Genomic DNA, 20,954 nt, shown 5'->3' with positions numbered 1-20,954 from the left:
CTTTCTTTGAAAAGTACGAATGTTTTTTATCAAGGTGTTTCAACATTACAACTCCTACGACATTTTGGGGTGCAGAGGATTGTTACAGTATGTGCAATTAGCGTCAGGATTATGAGGGGGGTCCTTGGAAAATTTTCTGCCGCGTAGGACAAAACAACAAGCCAAGAAGTGGACTTCCCTCCCAATAGCCTTGAAAAGTAGTAAAGTAAATTGTTCAGGAAAGGCTGCCAAGAGGCCTCCAGCTGCACATTGTGTCACAAAGACCCTTTCACATCCTGCGATGAGCGATTGTAATGAATTGTTCAGCCACATTTGAGAAGCTTTTCATTATTGGTTCACACCAGGGAAAATTTTCAGTTGTTGAAGACACGCAATAATAAGATCGCAAGAAAAGGGGCGGGGGCGGGGGGGGGGGGGTGAATGGCGGTTGATGGAAAAGCTGCGAGCATCGACTGTAGGCTTGAAACTAAAGATGACTAACATGCGCAACGTCAGAGGGATGTTGCCAATCCGAGCAAATGCTGTAAATCAGATGCACGTGTGCGGCCGAGGGTTCAGCCAAACGCCGCCTGGCACTCGGTACCAGTTACGCACACAACAATCACAGGGCTACGCAAAGCACAGGAATGCACAACACACAACAAAATGAACGCACGCACAAAAGCAGCTGCGACAAATCCAAGCAGCCGGAGGTGTCAGAATAACTCATACTGCGTATTTGAGTAGATACTCGTGTCAAAGTAGAAGTATTGTTTCATGGATTCATGATGATTTACATTTCAGTAAAATGAATGACTAATTTCAGTCTTCTTAGCTGACGTAGTTATAATGCGTCAAGTGGCAATTTAAACCAAGATGTTATGTGAGGGACACAACTTAGAAGGGAGACAAAATAAATGGAATTCGAAGAAATACAGGAGATAGACTAAACCTTGGTCATGGTAGATGTAGCCCAAAGGCTAGCTTAGCAGCACTATTTGTAAATGGGCCAAGACTACTGTGGTTACTTTGGCAACTGATGCTCCTTGACTTACAATCTGTTAGGGTATTGAAGACGGTCTATGAGGTGTGTCAGAAAAGTTGGATTGGTGTCACAAAAAATTACATATACATTTATTTTTGACCAAAACGTCACGTTTTCTCCTTCAATGTGGACCAGAAGCTCAACCAGCACGTCTGCAAAGAGATCATATGGCATTTGCTTTGTTCAGTCAAAGAGGCCAGAGTGGTGGCAGCACAACTTGTGGCTGACCATGACACTGCCTGCTCACAAGGCCCTGAGCCTCTGACAGTTCCTGGCCGAGAGGAACATCAGCACACTTGAGCAACTTCCGTACTCACCTAACTTGGCTCTGTGTCATTTGCTTTTGTCATTCTTGAGAGTCATCTAGGGGACCTGCGTTAAAGATGTGGAATACATCAAGATGGCTGTGATAACGGTGCTGCAGAGGATCCTGGAGGAATCCATCCGGGAGTGCGCAGAGGCCTGACACAGAAGGTTGGGAAAGATAATTTGACTCGAAGAGGGAAACTTGTAGTTTGGACTTTAAATGTAGCTTTTGTGACACCAATCCTGGAGCTTTTCAGACACACCTCATATTTCCAGTTATCTGAGTGAGAAGGCTATGATGCCTTAAGCTTGACTTCCGAGGAGTCCGGCTTAATGGCACATTCTGTACGAAATAGACAGTGCACCGTAGTCTACCTTCAGACCAACCATTATGTTTTTGTAAATTACTCAAAGAGAATCCAGCTTTGCTTGATTCCTAGTCTGTCGCTTTAGAAGTGGCTAACTCACTTCCAGGCAATCTTCTTTGTACAACTATTTTTTGACGTCCACTCAAATGATCCTCCTCACCCACAGCTTCCGCTGATTCATGCATTAAAACAAAAATAAACATTGAAAAAGGGAAAAAGAAAATGACTGTGCGACCCCAAATACAAGTTTTTGTCATAAATTCAGTTCAGTTCAACAATAGTCAGTCATATTTTCTGCTACCCAGATGTACACTAGCAGCTATTGTTTATGAAGAAATGAAATTATCAATTTACTATTTGAGACAATTTTGACAAAGTAAGGAGTGGAAAGTACAAATATCTGTTTGCAAATGTTGGGAGTAAAGTGAAAAGCCATCAGAACAATAAAAACTCAAGTGAAGTGAAGATACTGTATCTGAAAATACCGTATTTGTAGTTTGCTAATTGCCATCATTAAAAGCAGCGAACTACTATTGTGCCCGAATGTTTTTTGTTTTATTTTCTGTAAACTATTTCCTGGCTGTTTCCTGCCATCAACGTTTGTAATGCCGAGTGTGTCACCAATCACTGTATCAAGTCACTACATCAGCGAATATGAAAACCACATTGGTCCACCATCCCTCCGCCTTTCCTTCTTTCATGAAGACGGCAGCTTGCTTCAGTCTGGTTTGAAGCAAAGGGATGAATTGTACACATTCAAGTGCAGATCTGAAGTCAAGGCCACCGTAGACGCTTCCAAGCGGATCCCGAGACAGGGCTCACTAAAAAGGGACGGAGGCCAATGCGAGAGCAGAAACAGACTGAAGCAAAACTGTAAGGAATCAAATGATCCCTTGCGTTTATCATGGAAATTTCAAATCTTATTGGAACGAAATGTGGACTGTGTCATCGTATCAAGTCGTGATAGTGTCATGTTCCTGTTTTCTGTCTGCGTTGTTGTTTTGTGTTTTTATTTTTCCCCGTTGCCTGGGCTGGTGTGGACACAATTATAATGACCATTAGCTAGGTTCTTAAGTAGAGGAGAAGCAAGGGAACGATGACAGACTCTTGTTTGCTCATCAACACTCCCTCACTCAGTATTTTGTTTGTTAGTGTTAACGTTCTGTACTACAGAGCCCCTAAGGGGACATGGAAGGAAAAAAAACAACTTTGCGATATCTCGCAAAGTATTCCAAAGTATTGCGAGATCTCGCAAAGCATTCCAAAGTATTGCGAGATCTCGCAAAGAATGCGAGATCTCGCAAAGTATTCCAAAGTATTGCGAGATCTCGCAATCGTTATTTATTTATTTTTAATGCTCGTTGGCGTGCTTCCGGGTCATCGTACGTGTAACCGAAAACAACAATTATGGAGCGTGTTCAACCGTTCGTGAGTTTAATAGAATTTTACTTTGAAATTGCCTTGAAATACAAAGCCATTAAATCTGTTCTTGATGTTAAGTACGGTTTCCAAATAAGCGAAAGACATTTGAAGGGGAGTGCTGAACCAAAGACGACTATTTCGTCAGAAAATGTTCAATGACTTGGGAGTTCTGGTTGACTTCATTCGCAACCAATTGCAGCATTCCGGACAACGACACGGTTACAGGTGGATGGATGTACAGTAAGTGCAGAGAATATGGACTTCTTGTCAGGAAAGAGGACGTTCGTCTGGTCCTGAAAGAGTTGGATCCGAGAGGAGTGTCGTTAAGGCAAGCAAGACGTCTGAGACGGCGAAACTACTTCTCCAAAGGGCCAAATTTTATATGGCACATGGACTCCTATGACAAACTGAAGCCATTTGGAATTTGTATCAATGGGGCTATTGATGGTTTTTCAAGGAAAATAATGTGGCTCAATGCCTACATAACAAGTAGTGACTCGAAGTTGATTGGAGGTTACTACGTCGAAGTTGTGCACCGTTTGGGGGGTTGTCCTCGAATCGTTCGAGCTGATCTTGGGACTGAAAATGGTCACGTTAAAGGCTTCCAGCGTTTCCTGGTGCCAATACCGCCAGGCAGCACTCTTGACAGTTACTTGGATGGAGCCAGCACCGCCAATCAAAGAATTGAATATTGGTGGCGGTTTCTTCGCAGCCAGTGCATGGAGTTCTGGTCATCCCTCTTCACAGACCTCAGAGACAATGGCTTCTTTGATGGTGGATTTCTGGACAAAAACATCCTACAATTTTGTTGCATGGGACTTATTCAGGTGAGTTCATACATTCTGATAGACTTATTAATTAAATGTGTATTTTTGTATGTGAGAGTGAGTTGATGGGAAAGTTAACAGGAACACGAAAGAAGGAAAGAAGATAATGGTGTGTTATCACAGGGTGAAGGTGAAGGAAAAGTGGGGAGTGGTGAGATGTGGTACACATGAGAGGGGAGGAGTGAGACAAAAAAAGCAGCTTCATGTTAAAATTTCTTGCTCATAAAAGCTGATATGACTGTGCAACTCTTATTTAATCTGTCTGTATATTATTTTCAACAGGATGAGTTGGATGGTTTGGAACAGCCATCTCATCAGGCCCTCAAAGAACATGAATGTCCCCAGTGGTCGGCCCAACGTGATGTATACGTTACCTGAACTTTATGATACAAGGGACTTCCTCTCCCCAGTTGACAATGAAGAAGTTCAACTGTGCAAAAGCCAGTGTGTCTTTCGTTTGACCATGCCTTGTGATCCGGATGTATTTGCATTGTGTGCTTTTTTAATGGCCCAGTCCGATCTAATGCCACCAAAAGATCCATTTCAGGCTGTGAACTTGTATTTACACCTCAGAGAGGCCCTCACCGCTACTCTTTAAGATAAGAAAACCTTTATTAGTCTCGCAATGGAGAAATTCCCAATTCACAGCAGCAAAGTTATGAAAGGAAGAATATAAAATATAGGAGCTGCTGGAAAGGCAGCCACTCTCGCGGCGCCATTTTGAAGTCAAAATAACACAACACATAGGACAGACAGTCGTGCAATCTTCACCACTTTTCTGCATACACTTTGTTGTCTGAAGCAGTTACAGATGAAAGAGGAGAGGATCAAAGTGTCCTTTCACCAGTGGATCAGAGACGTCATGCTGAAAATGTGCACACGTCGGCTACAAGCTAAGTTTTGAAAGCAAACACGAAGCTGTAGCGTCCATTGAGGAAAAGAGATTAGTTCACTTCTCCTGTCCCACATAAATTAGAAGGATTATGTTTTCAGGGTTCAGAGACATGTAACTGTTGGTGAAAGTAGTTTTCCTTTCGAACACCAATCATATTAGAATGGTATTTATATTCTATTATTTTATATTCAAATGTAAATATAAATTACAGCCATCTATGTTTTGCTTGGTGTTTGGACCAAACTATATAATGGCTCCTCAACTGGTGTGAGAAGTAACATTTATTGAAGCCTGAATTTGACCATTGTCATTTCTTTTATCACTTCACCTTCAATGGATAATTGAAACAATTTTGATGATGAATAATATATAGCCATCATAATTAAAAGGATTTTTTATCTGCTGTTTTTCTACCTGTATAAGGACAACATATTTGATCTACAATATAAAATGTTTGTTTGTCAAAGCATTATTGGTGTAAATAAACATTCTTTCTTGGTTGCTGACTTTATCCACAAATACTTAACCAACGTGGATGCTGAAGAGTATTCCTGCATAATTGTACATCATCCCAATTGAATTTTCACCTGCCTGTAAATGATGACTACGTAATTGTCACTCCTCACTTTCGTCAGCAGGTGGTTTCTTGTGTTTAAAAAAACTGTTAAGAATGATTTGGAACACATTTTATTCACATTGACAAATTCTTACAAACATCAATCTCAAAATTGTGAGTCTTTTCAGCAGAAACATTTTTAAGTCTTGCCATTCTCTCATCATGGTTTTGGAGCACACTTGGAGATCCACCCAGTACACCTTTTTTCTTCGATCTTATTTTGTCTCTCAATCTTTGGAAGCCTTTAACGTGACCATTTTCAGTCCCAAGATCAGCTCGAACGATTCGAGGACAACCCCCCAAATGGTGCACAACTTCGACGTAGTAACCTCCAATCAACTTTGGGTCACTACTTGTTATGTAGGCATTGAGCCACATTATTTTCCTTGAAAAACCATCAATAGCCCCATTGATACAAATTCCAAATGGCTTCAGTTTGTCATAGGAGTCCATGTGCCATATAAAATATGGCCCTTTGGAGAAGTAGTTTCGCCGTCTCAGAGGTCTTGCTTGCCTTAACGACACTCCTCTCGGATCCAACTCTTTCAGGACCAGACGAACGTCCTCTTTCCTGACAAGAAGTCCATATTCTCTGCACTTACTGTACATCCATCCACCTGTAACCGTGTAGTTGTCCGGAATGCTGCAATTGGTTGCGAATGAAGTCAACCAGGACTCCCAAGTCATTGAACGTTTTCCGACGAAATAGTCGTCTTTGGTTCAGCACTCCCCTTCAAATGTCTTTCGCTTATTTGGAAACCGTACTTAACATCAAGAACAGACTTAATGGCTTTGTATTTCAAGCCAATTTCAAAGTAAAATTCTATTAAACTCACGAACGGTTGAACACGCTCCATAATTGTTGTTTTCGGTTACACGTACGATGACCCGGAAGCACGCCAACGAGCATTAAAAATAAATAAATAAAGATTGCGAGATCTCGCAATACTTTGGAATACTTTGCGAGATCTCGCATTACTTTGCGAGATTTCGCAAAGTTTTTTTTTTTCCTTCCATGTCCCCTCAGGGGCTCCGTACAACCCAATATATGGTTCAATACTTCTCTTTTTCTTTCCAGTTAAACCTTTAGTTTCCTTTTGCTCAATTCCTTCTTAACTTGCGTAATTAATATTCTACTGCTTCCATGTTCAAATTACTCAGTCTGCATTCATTTGTGTTGTTTTCTGAACTTTGGTAGTATCTTTCCACAGTATCCTTTTTAGTTTTGTTAAACATTTCTGCTCCTTGTGTTGAATACAGTTCTATTTATTTGATCAATCTTTGTTGTCTGCTTTGGTTTCAGGATTCCGAGTGTCTGCCTGACCTCACGACAGCTAAATTGTTAGCAAACTAGATTTTGTCACCGTACAGCAACGTCAATTGATTTAGCCCTTGACCAACATGTCCGCGATTTCAGTTTACCAGTTCCACATGACCATAGAAAATTTCCTAAACAACCCTCAATATTTTGAAATGGATCTGAGCGGAATGTTAATATGCTAGCTGCTATTGCCACAAAACAATAGGACTAAACAGGACACAGCTCCTGAACCATTGTGTCAATATTTGTTGCAATCTACCGGTTGCACTCCGATACTTACCATCAGAGTTTCGCAGATTATTGCCTTCATGTCAATGTGACAACCCTTAAAAATTTGACAGGGATCCAAGTGGCTAGTAAGCGTCCTAGATGTTGTTACCACAAAACACTCAGTATACATTCCTTAACCGTCATGTCAAAACCTGTGCTCTGCAAGCTGCAATTATTGACAGATTTTCAAATGTCCACTGATATTTTCCCATACCAACAACCCTCTAGCTGTTGTTGCTGCAGATCGATATGATCAATCCAAACTGAGCCCTGGACCAGTTTGAACATTCATTGCACTCTTCCTCTTTCAACGGTCCTTATTATCATCCTACGAGTATGAGCACTACTACTAATACTGCGAATAAAGGTTAATGCCAAAACCCTTAATGGGTAAACCTTGCTCTTTAACAGTGAATGATAAACGTCATTTTGTTTGTATCAATGTATCAGTCACAAAGGCAGGGGGCATTCATGGGTAAAGTAATTATTGTTAACACCCCCCCCCCGAAAAAAAATCAACAAATAGGCATACTGCTAATCAAGTGGTATTTTTAAAGGTTCTGCCTATCGAAGCATGCTTCTTTCCTCTACTGAAATGCACAAAAGAAAACAATATAGCTTTTGCATCCATCTATATTAGTACATAAATGTGCGCCCTGCTGAAATGCACTCTTATGTAGATTTATTATGCACATCTGGTTCTTTCATCCCGATCTTAATGCTTTCATGTTAGAGATATGAGCAGATTTCTTTCCTGTGCATACTTTTAGCAGCAATCCTCCCGCCGATATACGTGTGCATAAGTTAAGTTCCGCAGCTGTTTCTCAGGAAGATAGACTGACGATTGTGCACTTATCACGCTGATATATTCCTGTTATAACATGACGTACGGGAGACGGGCTGATTCTTTGAGAGGCGGAAGTCTCAGCGAAGACAAGGTCATCTGTCAGAATCCACACTACGCTATGGATGCGCCTCAAAGCATCCTACTGCGCCTGGCAAGACAACGCCAGCACGATGCTTCCGGCTCACAAGCTGTTCTCATCACTGCGGGTAAAAAACGGGTCGAAATCTTGGCTCACAACACCAAAAGGCATGACAGTTGCGGAAAGACATCACAATAATGCCTTTCATGTTTAGTATTCCCGGGTCTGGACCGCAACAATTACGCACAGACAAAAAAAAAATAACCATGCAATATAATTGAAATGTTTTCAGACCACAACACAAAATGCAAAGATGATGAGAAGGCCGCCGTAAGTCCCGGTTGGAATGTCAATGCTAGCTTGTCTTGACTTAAAAGCTCGGGAGTTGCCAGTGTCTGCAGCTGCATTTCAAACCCCCCAAAAAACTGAACGGACCAATTTTACTCAGGATTGGTGGAGGGGTGTAAGCATGAGCCCAAGGAGAAACTATTCCAACTTGGCACGGGACCTCAGATGGTGGGGCAGATCTGTTTCACATCTGAGAAAGCAAAAAATGAAAAAAAAACCCAGTATGGATTACACGCTCGCCACTGTGTTGCTTACATGAGAATGAAGATGTGTCACAGTGATGTCAAAGAGATGCGACTAGAGGCGACACTGCATTTGTCCTTTCACTAACTTGCCCCAAAATTGTTCAAATGGAGAATAAAGACATTCCAATTTCCATTGCATGCCAGTCATCCACTCGATGAAATGTCTTGAAGCAATTGAGGCAATTGGGGGGTGCATACTTGGCCACAATGAGTAGAAGCGCTGGTGATTCACTTGCAACTACTTTGTGGTCTGGAGAAGAACCGCAACTAAGACTTTCTTCCATGCAGGCCTCCACACTGCCACGACTCCATCAGGCAGCATTAACATTGATGGGGAAGCAGGAGTTCAGCACACTAAGAAAGAGCCAAAGAGTCTCCATTCAATAAAATGAAACCTTGAACACTGACAATTGCATTCCAATGCAACCTGAAACACTGAGGAAACACATCCTCTCCCCAGCATTTCAGGTTGATTACAACTCTAATTGTGCATCAGGCAGTTCAACAGGTAAGAAAACATCATCCAGCTGTCTATTTTCTAAAGCTCTTCGGCGGAACAACCTGGATGAGCTGGAAGTCAATCACAGGGCAGAAACAAAAATTCACACCCACACCAATGGGAATGTTGCTTTTCATCAACGAAAATGCATTTATTTGGAAAGTGGGGGGAAGTCCCGTTACTCAGTCCACTGGTACGCAACTGTTGTCACCAGTGTTGTTTTTGGCAGCCAGTTTAGATTGAGTATTAGTTAGTCCATCCATCCATCATCTACCGCTTATCCGGGGCCGGGTCGCGGGGGCAACAGCTTTAGCAGGGAAGCCCAGACTTCCCTCTCCCTAGCTACTTCTTCCAGCTCTCCCCGGGGGATCCCGAGACGTTCCCAGGCCAGCTGGGTGACATAGTCTCTCCAGCGTGTCCTGGGTCTTCCTCGGGGTCTCCTCCCAGTGGGACATGCCCGGAACGCCTCACCAGGGAGGCGCTCAGGAGGCATCCGAATCAGATGCTCAAGCCACCTCATCTGGCTCCTCTCGATGTGGAGGAGAAGCGGCTCGACTCTGAGCCCCTCCCGGATGACCGAGCTTCTCACCTTATCTCTAAGGGAGAGCCCGGACACCCTGCGGAGAAAACTCATTTCGGCCGCTTGTAACCGGGATCTCGTTCTTTCGGTCACGACCCATAGCTCGTGACCATAGATAAGGGTTGGAACGTAGATCGACCGGTAAATTGAGAGCTTCGCCCTTTGGCTCAGCTCCTTCTTCACCACGACAGACCGATACAATGTCCGCATCACAGCAGACGCTGCACCGATCCGCCTGTCGATCTCCCGCTCCCTCCTGTCCCCACTCGTGAACAAGACCCCAAGATACTTAAACTCCTCCACTTGGGGCAAGATCTCCTCCCCGACACGGAGGGGGCACTCCACCCTTTTCCTACTGAGGACCATGGTTTCAGATTTGGAGGTGCTGATCTTCATCCCAACCGCTTCACACTCGGCTGCGAAACGCTCCAGTGAGAGTTGGAGAGCCCTGTTTGAAGGAGCCAACAGCACCACATCATCTGCAAAAAGCAGGGATGCAATACTGAGGCCCCCAAAACGGACCCCCTCAACGCTTCGGCTGCGCCTAGAAATTCTGTCCATAAAGGTTATGAACAGAATCGGCGACAAAGGGCAGCCTTGGCGGAGTCCTACCCCCACTGGAAACGATTCCGACTTACTGCCGGCAATGCGAACCAAACTCTGACATCGGTGGTATAGTGACCGAACAGCCCGTATCAGGGGTTTCGGTACCCCATACCCACGAAGCACCCCCCACAGAACTCCCCGAGGGACACGGTCAAACGCCTTCTCCAAGTCCACAAAAATCATGTAGACTGGTTGGGCGAATCCCCACATACCCTCGAGGACCCTGCTAAGGGTGTAGAGCTGGTCCACTGTTCCACGGCCGGGACGAAAACCACACTGCTCCTCCTCAATCTGAGGCTCGACTTCCTGACGGACCCTCCTCTCCAGCACCCCTGAATAGACCTTACCAGGGAGGCTGAGGACTGTGATCCCTCTGTAGTTGGAACACACCCTCCGGTCCCCCTTTTTAAAAAGAGGGACTACCACCCCAGTCTGCCAATCCAGAGGCACTCTCCCTGTTGACCAGGAGAGGTGTGATGTTGCAGAGGCGTGTCAACCAGGACAGCCCCACAACATCCAGAGCCTTGAGGAACTCCGGGCGGATCTCATCCACCCCTGGGGCCTTGCCACCGAGGAGCTTTTTAACCACATCGGTGACTTCAACCACAGAGATAGGAGAGCCCACCTCAGAGTCCCCAGGGAAGGCGTGTTGGTGGAGTTGAGGAGGTCTTCAAAGTACTCTGCCCACCGGTTCACAACGTCCCGAGTCGAAGTCAGCAGCGCCCCATCCCCACTGTACACAGTGTTAGTGGTGCACTGCTTCCCCCTCCTGAGACGTCGGATGGTGGACCAGAATTTCCTCGAAGCCGTCCGGAGGTCGGCTTCCATGGCCTCACCGAACTCTTCCCACGCTCGGGTTTTTGCCTCGGCGACCACCGAAGCTGCGTTCCGCTTGGCCAGTCGATACCCGTCAACTGCCTCTGGGGTCCCACAGGCCATAAAGGCTCGATAGGACTCCTTCTTCAGCTTGACGGCATCCCTTACTGCTGGTGTCCACCAGCGAGTACGGGGGTTGCCGCCACGACAGGCACCAACCACCTTACGGCCACAACTCAGATTGGCCGCCTCAACAATAGAGGCACGGAACATGGTCCACTCGGGCTCATTGTCCCCCGCCTCCCCCGGAACATGGGAAAAGCTCTGTCGGAGGTGGGAGTTGAAACTCCTTCTGACAGGGGATTCCGCCAGACGCTCCCAACAAACCCTCACAATACGTTTGGGTCTGCCAGGACGGACCGGCATCTTTCCCCACCATCGGAGCCTACTCACCACCAGGTGGTGATCAGTTGACAGCTCCGCCCCTCTCTTCACCCGAGTGTCCAGAACATGCGGCCGCAAATCCGATGATACAACTACAAAGTCGATCATCGAACTGCGGCCTAGGGTGTCCTGGTGCCAAGTGCACATATGGACACCCTTATGTTTGAACAAGGTGTTCGTTATGGACAATCCGTGGCGAGCACAGAAGTCCAATAACAAAACACCACTCGAGTTCTGATCGGGGGGGCCGTTCCTCCCAATCACGCCCCTCCAGGTCTCACTGTCATTGCCCACGTGAGCATTGAAGTCCCCCAGCAGAACAAGGGAGTCCCCAGCAGGAGTACTCTCCAGCACACCCTCCAAGGACTCCAAAAAGGGTGGGTATGCTGAGCTGCTGTTTGGTGCATATGCACAAACAACAGTCAGGACCCGTCCACCCACCCGAAGGCGGAGGGAGGCAACCCTCTCGTCTACCGGTGTGAACCCCAGTGTACAGGCACTGAGCCGGGGGGCAATGAGTATGCCCACACCTGCTCTGCGCCTCTCACCTTGAGCAACTCCAGAGTGGAAGAGAGTGCAACCCCTCTCGAGAGAACTGGTACCAGAACCCAGGCTGTGTGTGGAGGCAAGTCCGACTATATCCAGTCGGAAATTCTCTGCCTCACACACCAGCTCGGGCTCCTTCCCTGCCAGAGAGGTGACATTCCATGTCCCAAGAGCTAGCTTCTGCAGTCGAGGATCGGACCGCCAGGGTCCCCGCCTTTGGCTGCCGCCCAGCTCACATTGGACCCGACCCCTTTGGCCCCTCTCATGGGTGGTGAGCCCATGGGAAGGGGGACCCACGTTGCCTCTTCGGGCTGTGCCCGGCCGGGCCTCATGGGTGTAGGCCCGGCCACCAGGCGCTTGCCAACGAGCCCCACCTCCAGGCCTGGCTCCAGAGGGGGGCCCCGGTGACCCGCGTCCGGGCAAGGGAAACCTTAGTACATATATTTTTCTCATCATAAGGGGTCTTTGAGCCGTGCTTTGTCTGGCCCCTCACCTAGAACCTGTTTGCCATGGGTGACCCTGCCAGGGGCATAAAGCCCCAGACAACTTAGCTCCTAGGATCATTGGGACACACAAACCCCTCCACCACGGTAAGGTGACGACTCACGGAGGGTTAGTCTATTGAGCAAAAATACTTATTAGTTTTAGTCACATTTTAGTCATTCCTATTCATGATAGTTTTGTTGACAAAAACGCAAAAAGGTTTTAGTCTAGTTTTAGTCAGTTTTAGTTAAAAATAAACATACATTTACTTCCACCCAATAAGAAAGCCTTTCTGAACTATTAAATATTATGCATTACACACAGATAAAGTGGTAACAGTGGAATCAATGTTCATTACTCCAAAATAAATCAAGAACCAAAACATTTCCTTTGGTGACTGTTGTGGCTTTATATCTTCGAACCAACCTGCTCAAGTGCAATGAACATACACATGCCTTAAAATATGAGCAATGGATGAGGAACACTTGAAAGTATGAAGCAAACATGACACTTTAAGCAAAATAAAGAGACAAAATAAAAGCACAATATTTTATCAACATAGACAAGAGGGGACTTCTATCCCTAGTGCAGTTATGGTGTAGTTTATTTCATACTCAGAGCTTATAGTGTAGATCAGTGGTGTCAAACATACGACCCGCGGGCCGGAACCGGCTCGCAAGGAGGTTCGATCAGGCCCGCAGCATCTTTAAAAGTGAAAAAAAATGCATAAAAGACACGGAATGAATACTTTTAATAAGGCACAATTTATGGAGTATCCGCTAGGACACACTGTTTTGATCAGAGTGGAAGACAAAATTGTTTTGATCAGAGAAGAAGGTAACAGCAGTCTCAGTCTGTCACTGAGACAGACCCAACACAGCAGATGCTGTCAAAGACATGTGAATACTTTATTCTGTACACATTTAATAGCACTCTCCTTAGTTTGTAAGGGGTAGGCAGGGATTAAATTTAGATTTTATATGCACATGTGTAAATGATTTAAAAATTTCTTTCTTTATAATTCTCATTTAATCTTAAAAGTGTATATAGCATAACTATATTTTTCTATACCAATTACTTGTTTTTACAATCAGTGGGATCAGTTGCAATGCATGTATGTGAATGATAAAAGTAAATTGCACATTTGTCAAAGGATATCTAAGGTGCTTCATGAAATGTTTTGTAAAAGATATGTTCATTAAATTTCAACATGTTCCTAATGTTCTTGGTCTTCACGATACCAAAACAAAGGAAAGACATATTATTTTGGTTATTTATAGCAGAGTATGGTATAATTTTAATGGTCTGGCCCACTTGACACCTACCGAGGCCGTATGCGGCCCACAATGTGAAATGAGTTTGACACCCCTGGTGTAGATGATTTTACACTCTGATTCCATCACTGCAGCTCTGAATAAGAGAGAGGGGAATAGGTTTGTGTTGGTGGCGTAGAAGGCGGCGCTCACTTTACACTCTGACGGTGTAGCTGCCGTCAGCCTCCAGCTAGCTCCTGGCCAGCTATCACACAGCCGATGTGTTTATGATAAGAAAATCAATCAGTATTGATGAGGATGAGGCGAAGAGAGACGTGTTGCTTCTTTCGGAAAAGCCCAATCACCCCCCCCCGCCCCCCCCCCCTCTCTCTCTCTCTCTCTCTCTCTCTCGCTCTCACTCTCTCTCTCCCTCATCTCTCATAACCCTGCCCGGCCGTGCACGTAGCAAACGCAACAGAAAGGCTGTATGAGAGAGAGGCAAGCGAACAATCTGAAAAATCGACACTGTGATGACACACAAGGGAAGGTGCTTTGGGGCGCGCTGTGAAGAGGCGTAGCCAATCAGCTCACGGGATAAATCCACCCGTGCTGTCATTGGTCGACCAATCATGCGTACAGGCATGTACAAAACCTCTGAGTCATTCGGCTTTTTTTTCTGAATACAGTAATCCCTCGTTTATCGAGGTTAATGGGGACCAAAACCATCCGCGATAAACGAAAATCCGCAAAGTAGTGACCAATTAACATTCGTTCATTCATTCATCTTCCGAACCGCTTGATCCTCACTAGGGTCGCGGGGGGTGCTGGAGCCTATCCCAGCTGTCTTTGGGCAGAAGGCGGGGGACACCCTGAATCGGTTGCCAGACAATCGCAGGGCACACAGACACGAACGACCATCCACGCCCACACTCACACCTAGGGACAATCTAGAGTGTTCAATCAGCCTGCCATGCATGTTTTTGGAATGTGGGAGGAAACCGCAGTACCCGGAGAAAACCCACGCAGGCCTGGGGAGAACATGCAAACTCCACACAGGGAGGCCGGAGCTGGAATTGAACCTCTGCACTGTGAAGTCGACGTGCTAACCACTGGACTATGGGCCGCTACCAATTAACATATATATTTTTTAAAAATTGCCCCACGTGGGCCTTTGCGCTTGAACAGAGCGCACTAACACACACACAAAAAAATAATAATAATAATTTAATGAATGTTTGAAAAAATCCGTGATGCACCGAAGCCGCGATAAACGAACCGCGAAATAGCGAGGGATCACTGTACAGTACTTTGGGAACGCAATGTATTGAGGCCGCATAAATGAACCGCGATATAGCGTGGGATCACTGTATTCTTTCCTCCTAGTCGGGGCAACATTTACCGTTATAGCTCTCTACACTGCATTGTGTTGTTCTTTTTGCTGGGTTGTCGAGAAAGTGTGTCCATATATCTCTTCTTCGTTTCCGCCCACCAAGCTCCTTTCTTGACACAGCCGCCATGGTCCAACAAAAGAAAGCGTGTCCGACTATTGACTGCAGGCGTGTTATGTTGTGCCGGTGTGTGCGTGTGTCCAGCGTGTCGGCCAGGTGGTGAGCGTGACCAAGCAAGGATTGCTGATATTTTTTGACAGACAGATTACATGCACAATCGGAAGAGATGTCATGCATTTCTCACAGACCACACGCTAACAATTTTGTCGAGTCTCATCTCGTCAATGAAAACTCCCGTACTTCACGACATATTTTAGTCAGCAAAGAGCCACGTTTAGCTCGTCATCGTCTCATTATCGCCATAAAAAAAGGGGGGATAATGTAATAATTTCGTCATCATCGGTGATGAAAATAACACTGCCTGGGACCCACATTTTCCTTGAGTTGCTAAGTTGTGACTATTACAAAAGTAAATTGTAAAAACATGCATTGTTTAAAAATATGTTTTAAAAAACATACGTTTAACATATTCTGAAACATAACTAGTTGTGCTTACCTGTTCAAAGTGCCTTTCATAGAAAAACAAACATGACAACTGTAGGTAGGTACAATTAAGAATATCTTGCAGAGATCACTTTTTTTAGGAAAAGCGCAACAAAGAGCATTTCTTCTCCTTTTAAGAAAATGAAGGACGCAGACCACGCAATCGTCACAGTTTTGACATTAAAATTATTAGTGATTTTCTTGATTTTTTTTTTTAAACTGAGGGTGTTGAAAAGCAGCTGAAAGTTGTGTTGCATTACATTTCTGGCATACAGTTTGCCTGTCAATACATAAAATCAAATTCTGACGTGGGATAGCACGCTAAATATTTCACTCCAACGATGACACCTTTTGATTTTGTCGGTCACGAACCTCGTCACTAACTCTTGCTAACGCAGTAATCAAGTCATGATTACAGCAAATATTTATGTCAAACACTTCTGGGTGATACAATACAATACAATACATGCAGATTTATATAGCGCTTTCACAACAGCGACAGCTGTAACAAAGCGCTTCACAAAACAGTTAACATAAAGTAAAATAATAAACACAACACATGACATAAAACACGGACAGTCGTGCAGTCCTAACCACTTTTCCGTCACACGCTTTGTTGTTTGAAGCAGTTTCAGATGAAAGAGGAGAGAATCAAAGTGTCCTATAACCAGTGGATCAGAGACGTCATGCTCAAAATGTCCACACGTCGGCTACAAGCTAAGTTTCAAAGTCAACAAGAAGCTGTAGCATCCATTGACGAAAAAAGAGATTGGTTCACTTCTCCTGTCCCATGGAAATCCATTTCAATTCCAAGCGGCGACTCACGGTTCCAAATACGCATCCTCTCTCCTCATCCTCAACTTCAGCAGCCATCCATCCAGCCGATACAGTAAATATAAAACAATCAAATGGAAATAGTAATTCTGGTGCCAACTGTTGTATGTTGGTAACTTGGTAAACTGAGGCGCACCTATAATTTTTTACTACATGTCTCCAACCAACCAAAAATGGATCCTCAACCCAATTTTGCATCTTGACCACCCACCAGTTGAGAATCACAGATCCATCCATCCGCGCATTTTGTGAGCTGGAGCGTGTCCCAGCCAGAGGCGGGATACACCTTGGACTGATCCCCAGTCGATTTCAGAACACACACACACACACAAAAGGGAAGTCATACTAACAATCTATCTATGGACAATTTAGTGACTTAAATTAAGCAAATGTTTTCGGAATGTAGGAAGAAGCCAATGCGCCTGAAGAAATCATGAAAACAGGATGGCCGTAGCTGCGATACAAACACCAAATACATTATTTCCAAGCCACAATACTTCTTAATACAGAACAAATAATCATTACAACCCAATGTTTTGAGATGCAGACACACTTACTCGATATGTTCCGGTGTGTTGGGTGTGTACAAAGCACGTGGAAAAACACAAATGATCTCCCCTCTTACAGATAACACAGTTCATATAATTTCACAGTCAAAAAAACATATTTACATCTTGTAACATTGCGAACACTTACGCTGTACAGCTGTTCACACGACTCACTAGTGGTAGATTTCAAACTCCAAACCATGATATTGTGCTCTACAAATACCATTCAACTAATTAATCATCTGTCCAACATTAACACCTAACATGCGTCATGGTAAGTTAATTCTGGACAGATGATTAATTAGTTGATTGGTATTTGTAGAGCACAATATCGTGGTTTGGAGTTTTGAAGGGCAAAGTTCACAAGTGTTTGATCCTTGAAAATTCCCAAGGGCGTCTGCTTCCAAGTCTTTCCAAGAGAGGTGACTGAGAGCAAAGCGGCTGAGAGAATGGCCCAGCAATAGGAGAAAGTCTACTGTCCACCTGTTGATGTGGGCGAACTCGTGTACCGGGAATTTCTCCATTGCGAGACTAATAAGATAAGAAAACCTTTATTAGTCTCGCAATGGAGAAATTCCCAATTCACAGCAGCAAAGTTATGAAAAGAAGAAGTAGAACAACAAAATATAGGAGCTGCTCGAAAGGCAGCTACTCTCGCGGCGCCATTTTGAAGTCAAAATAACAAAAATAACACAACACAACACATAGGACACAGACAGTCGTGCAATCTTCACCACTTTTCTGAATACACTTTGTTGTCTGAAGCAGTTATAGATGAAAGAGGAAAGGATCAAAGTGTCCTTTCACCAGTGGATCAGAGACGTCATGCTGAAAATGTGCACACGTCTGCTACAAGCTAAGTTTTGAAAGCAAACACGAAGCTTTAGCGTCCATTGACGAAAAGAGATTCGTTCACTTCTCCTGTCCCACGTAATCCGCTTCAAACTCCAAGCCGCGACTCCCAGTTCCAAATCCGCATCGGCGCTCCGCGCTAACGCTCCTTTCTTCTCATCGTCGGCTCCTCAAGACTTACATCCATCCAGACACAGACCGTTCAACAGCACCGATCTCTCCACTGAACAAAGCGGTGCTGTGAAAAATGCTGCCCATTCCAGGCGCAAGACACAAGCGCCCCGGGACTGTTCAGCAACGACAGTCAAATGGCGCCGACATTCCTCCCAGTCAAAAACAGTGCTGGTATACCCATGCTGCCGAGAAGGCGCAACCACCAAGCACAGAGTCTCCTCCTTGATGAATGTCGTGGCCAAAAAATGCTGAAAAAAGTGCACATCAGGTCCACACGACGTAACAACAAACACAAAGTGACAAAACAAACACAAAAACAACAAAAAAAAGCAAGGCTCATGAGAGCACTTGCTGACGGCTGCCTACTCGGGCGCCATCTTGACTTTCAGTCAATAATAATCCTTGTGGAGGAGATTAATAAAGGTTTTCTTATACTTTTCTTAAACCTCAGAACTGCCCTTTGCTGACAGGTTCTGTAACCGGGGTAGATACAGGTTCCACTCTTCATTATAACACGACCTTTTGTGAGCTGGTTCACACCAAATTCACTTTGCAGCCAAGTTCATCACTCATATTGGACAAACTGCAAATTTTGAAGATCATGCCTTGCACTTTACAGCAGCTCGCGTCACAAAAGCAGGCGATCAGGCCGCAGCAAAAGTGCGGTTTTCGCAAAAGCCCTTTGCGTCCTATGCTTGAAGCCCCCTTTGCATCCTGTGGCGCAGATGTCTCTGGCACTCGATACACCACATTCAACAGTTGCGGTGCTGCGAAACCTCACTGTGGCAATCAGAGGTGCAATGGACCGGATTGTGCACACAAAGGGGGTTATTCCCAGCGCTTTGAACTACGAAAATAAATAGTGAATAGGGGGATAGCCGACTATACATTTTGCGAGCCAGGCTTAGGCACCCATAGTTGTCCGTCTCAGCATGCGCACCGGTGAGTGTTTGCCTTGGAGGGAAGCCACCTGATGCGGTAGCTGCAGAATTTTCACCCCCACCAACCAGCCCTTAATTTATTTTTAAGTGCGAATTTGATCAAATTCATTTTGCACACGCAGCCTGTCCTTGTCAAGGATGAGGCCTGTGCAAACATTCTGATTGTCTCCGCGTCTGCTAGAGACGTTTGCATGGAGGCTGAAAGAGCGATCACAAAGTTGTGGGGGGTGGGGGGTGAAGGAAGTGAGGCCACTCAAAGGAAGAAGGCAAACGGAGCACCTGGGACAAATTGATTTGGATGTGGAAAGAGGTGGGGGGGGGGGCTTGTTAGCCGTCCAACATTCTGTTTCTGCACACAGATGACAAGATCTGACAGCATCACACAGTAGTAGGAAGAGGAGAGTGAGAGTGCGAGATGGGATGTCAGTTTAAACACTCACGGGGAATTTTGGAGGACAACCATCCCTCTTGTATGTGTGCTGTATCCGGTGCAGCATGGAGCAGCTCCAACACTGATAGCAGTATTTAATAACAGCATGGAGGTTAAAATCTCTCTCTCTCAAAAAATAAAAAAAGAAGAAGGAGCCTCGAAATGTTTGGTTTTACGGGTAACTTTCTTTTTTCTTTAATTCTCTTGCACTTCATGGCGCGTAGAGTCAACCATAGCAACCAGGTCTCTCCATCTGGATCTGTTCTGGGCAAGGTGTTGACTTTGTTCCAGGGCAACATTGCAGGCCCCAAGGTCCAGGGCTATTACGTCCAGCCAGCGAGTGTGAGGGGCACCTCTGGGTCGTCTGCAGCCAGCTTGCTGGGGGTTGAAGGCCAAGATGGTGCTGGTTGGGTGTTCCTGGGGCAGGCGGATGACATGGCCATACCATCGCACTTGCCGCATTGCTGCGAGACGGGAGGCTGGTGGCTGCTTGGTTTTGTCTCTTAGAGCCTGATTTGTGATGTGCTCGGTCCACAAGATACCTTCGATCCTCCTGAGGGCCCTGGAGTCAAAGCCTGGCCGCGAGAGTGTTATTCAGTGGCCAGGTTTCGGAGCCGTACAGGAGGACGGAGATGACTGAGGCATTGTAGACTCTGAGCTTTGTTGCCTGGGATGCGGTCTCCACAAGGACTGCATGACATTGGCTGCAAAAGAAACAGTTACGAAACCCACTTACAGGTAACAGGAATGATTAAATAACATGATGGTGAGGAAGGTCTGTTAGAAGTGGCTCTCGATCAGTGGTTCTTAACCTTGTTAGAGGTATATTGAACCCAACCAGTCCATGTGCCCATTCACCGAACCCTTCATTACTGAAAAAAATATATATATAAGATTTGTTTTTTACAAATTCAAGACATAAAAAAACGCATTTGTTAAAAACAGAAAAAAGTAAACGCAATTAGTATGAAGTATCCGTTTTTTAATTGTCAATAAAATGAACCAGCTAACTAATTGACACGTTGAGTCTGGTTTGTCTTATCCTCCATGGCAGAGGCTCTGTCGAACCCCTGAGACTGATTCACTGAACCCCGACGGTTCGATCGAAGCCAGGTGAAGAACCACTGCACTAGATAGAGAACTAAAATCAGTGCATCCATAATCCCTGTTCAGAAAAGACACCATTATAAGAAACCTGCCTTAATTCTCATTTCAAATGAATAGAGTTCTGTTGATACAGTGGAACCTCTCAAGTGCAGGGCCCTACATGACGCCTTTTGATGATGAGCCAAGTTGGACTGGCCCTGCGTGAACCGGAACTGGCCCTTCAAATTCATGATAAGTTTCAATGATTATTATGTATTTCATATTTTCATACTATATTATTTA

General features: G+C 45.1%; 2 pseudogenes; one reads left to right on the top strand and one right to left on the bottom strand.

Annotated features, from left to right (window-relative positions):
• The first annotated feature begins 3,346 nt into the window (after nucleotides 1-3,346).
• On the top strand, nucleotides 3,347-4,622 carry LOC147208288 (uncharacterized; annotated as a pseudogene).
• An 891-nt stretch (nucleotides 4,623-5,513) lies between these two features.
• Nucleotides 5,514-6,350, bottom strand: LOC147208287 (uncharacterized; annotated as a pseudogene).
• Nucleotides 6,351-20,954: the final 14,604 nt, after the last annotated feature.

Source organism: Hippocampus guttulatus, chromosome 2 (assembly GCF_054856545.1).
Source record: "Hippocampus guttulatus isolate MCC_2025c chromosome 2, RoL_Hgut_1.0, whole genome shotgun sequence".
Lineage (NCBI taxonomy): Eukaryota > Metazoa > Chordata > Actinopteri > Syngnathiformes > Syngnathidae > Hippocampus > Hippocampus guttulatus.
The sequence above is the reverse complement of the archived record's forward strand: the minus strand, read 5'-3'. Positions and strand labels throughout refer to the sequence as shown.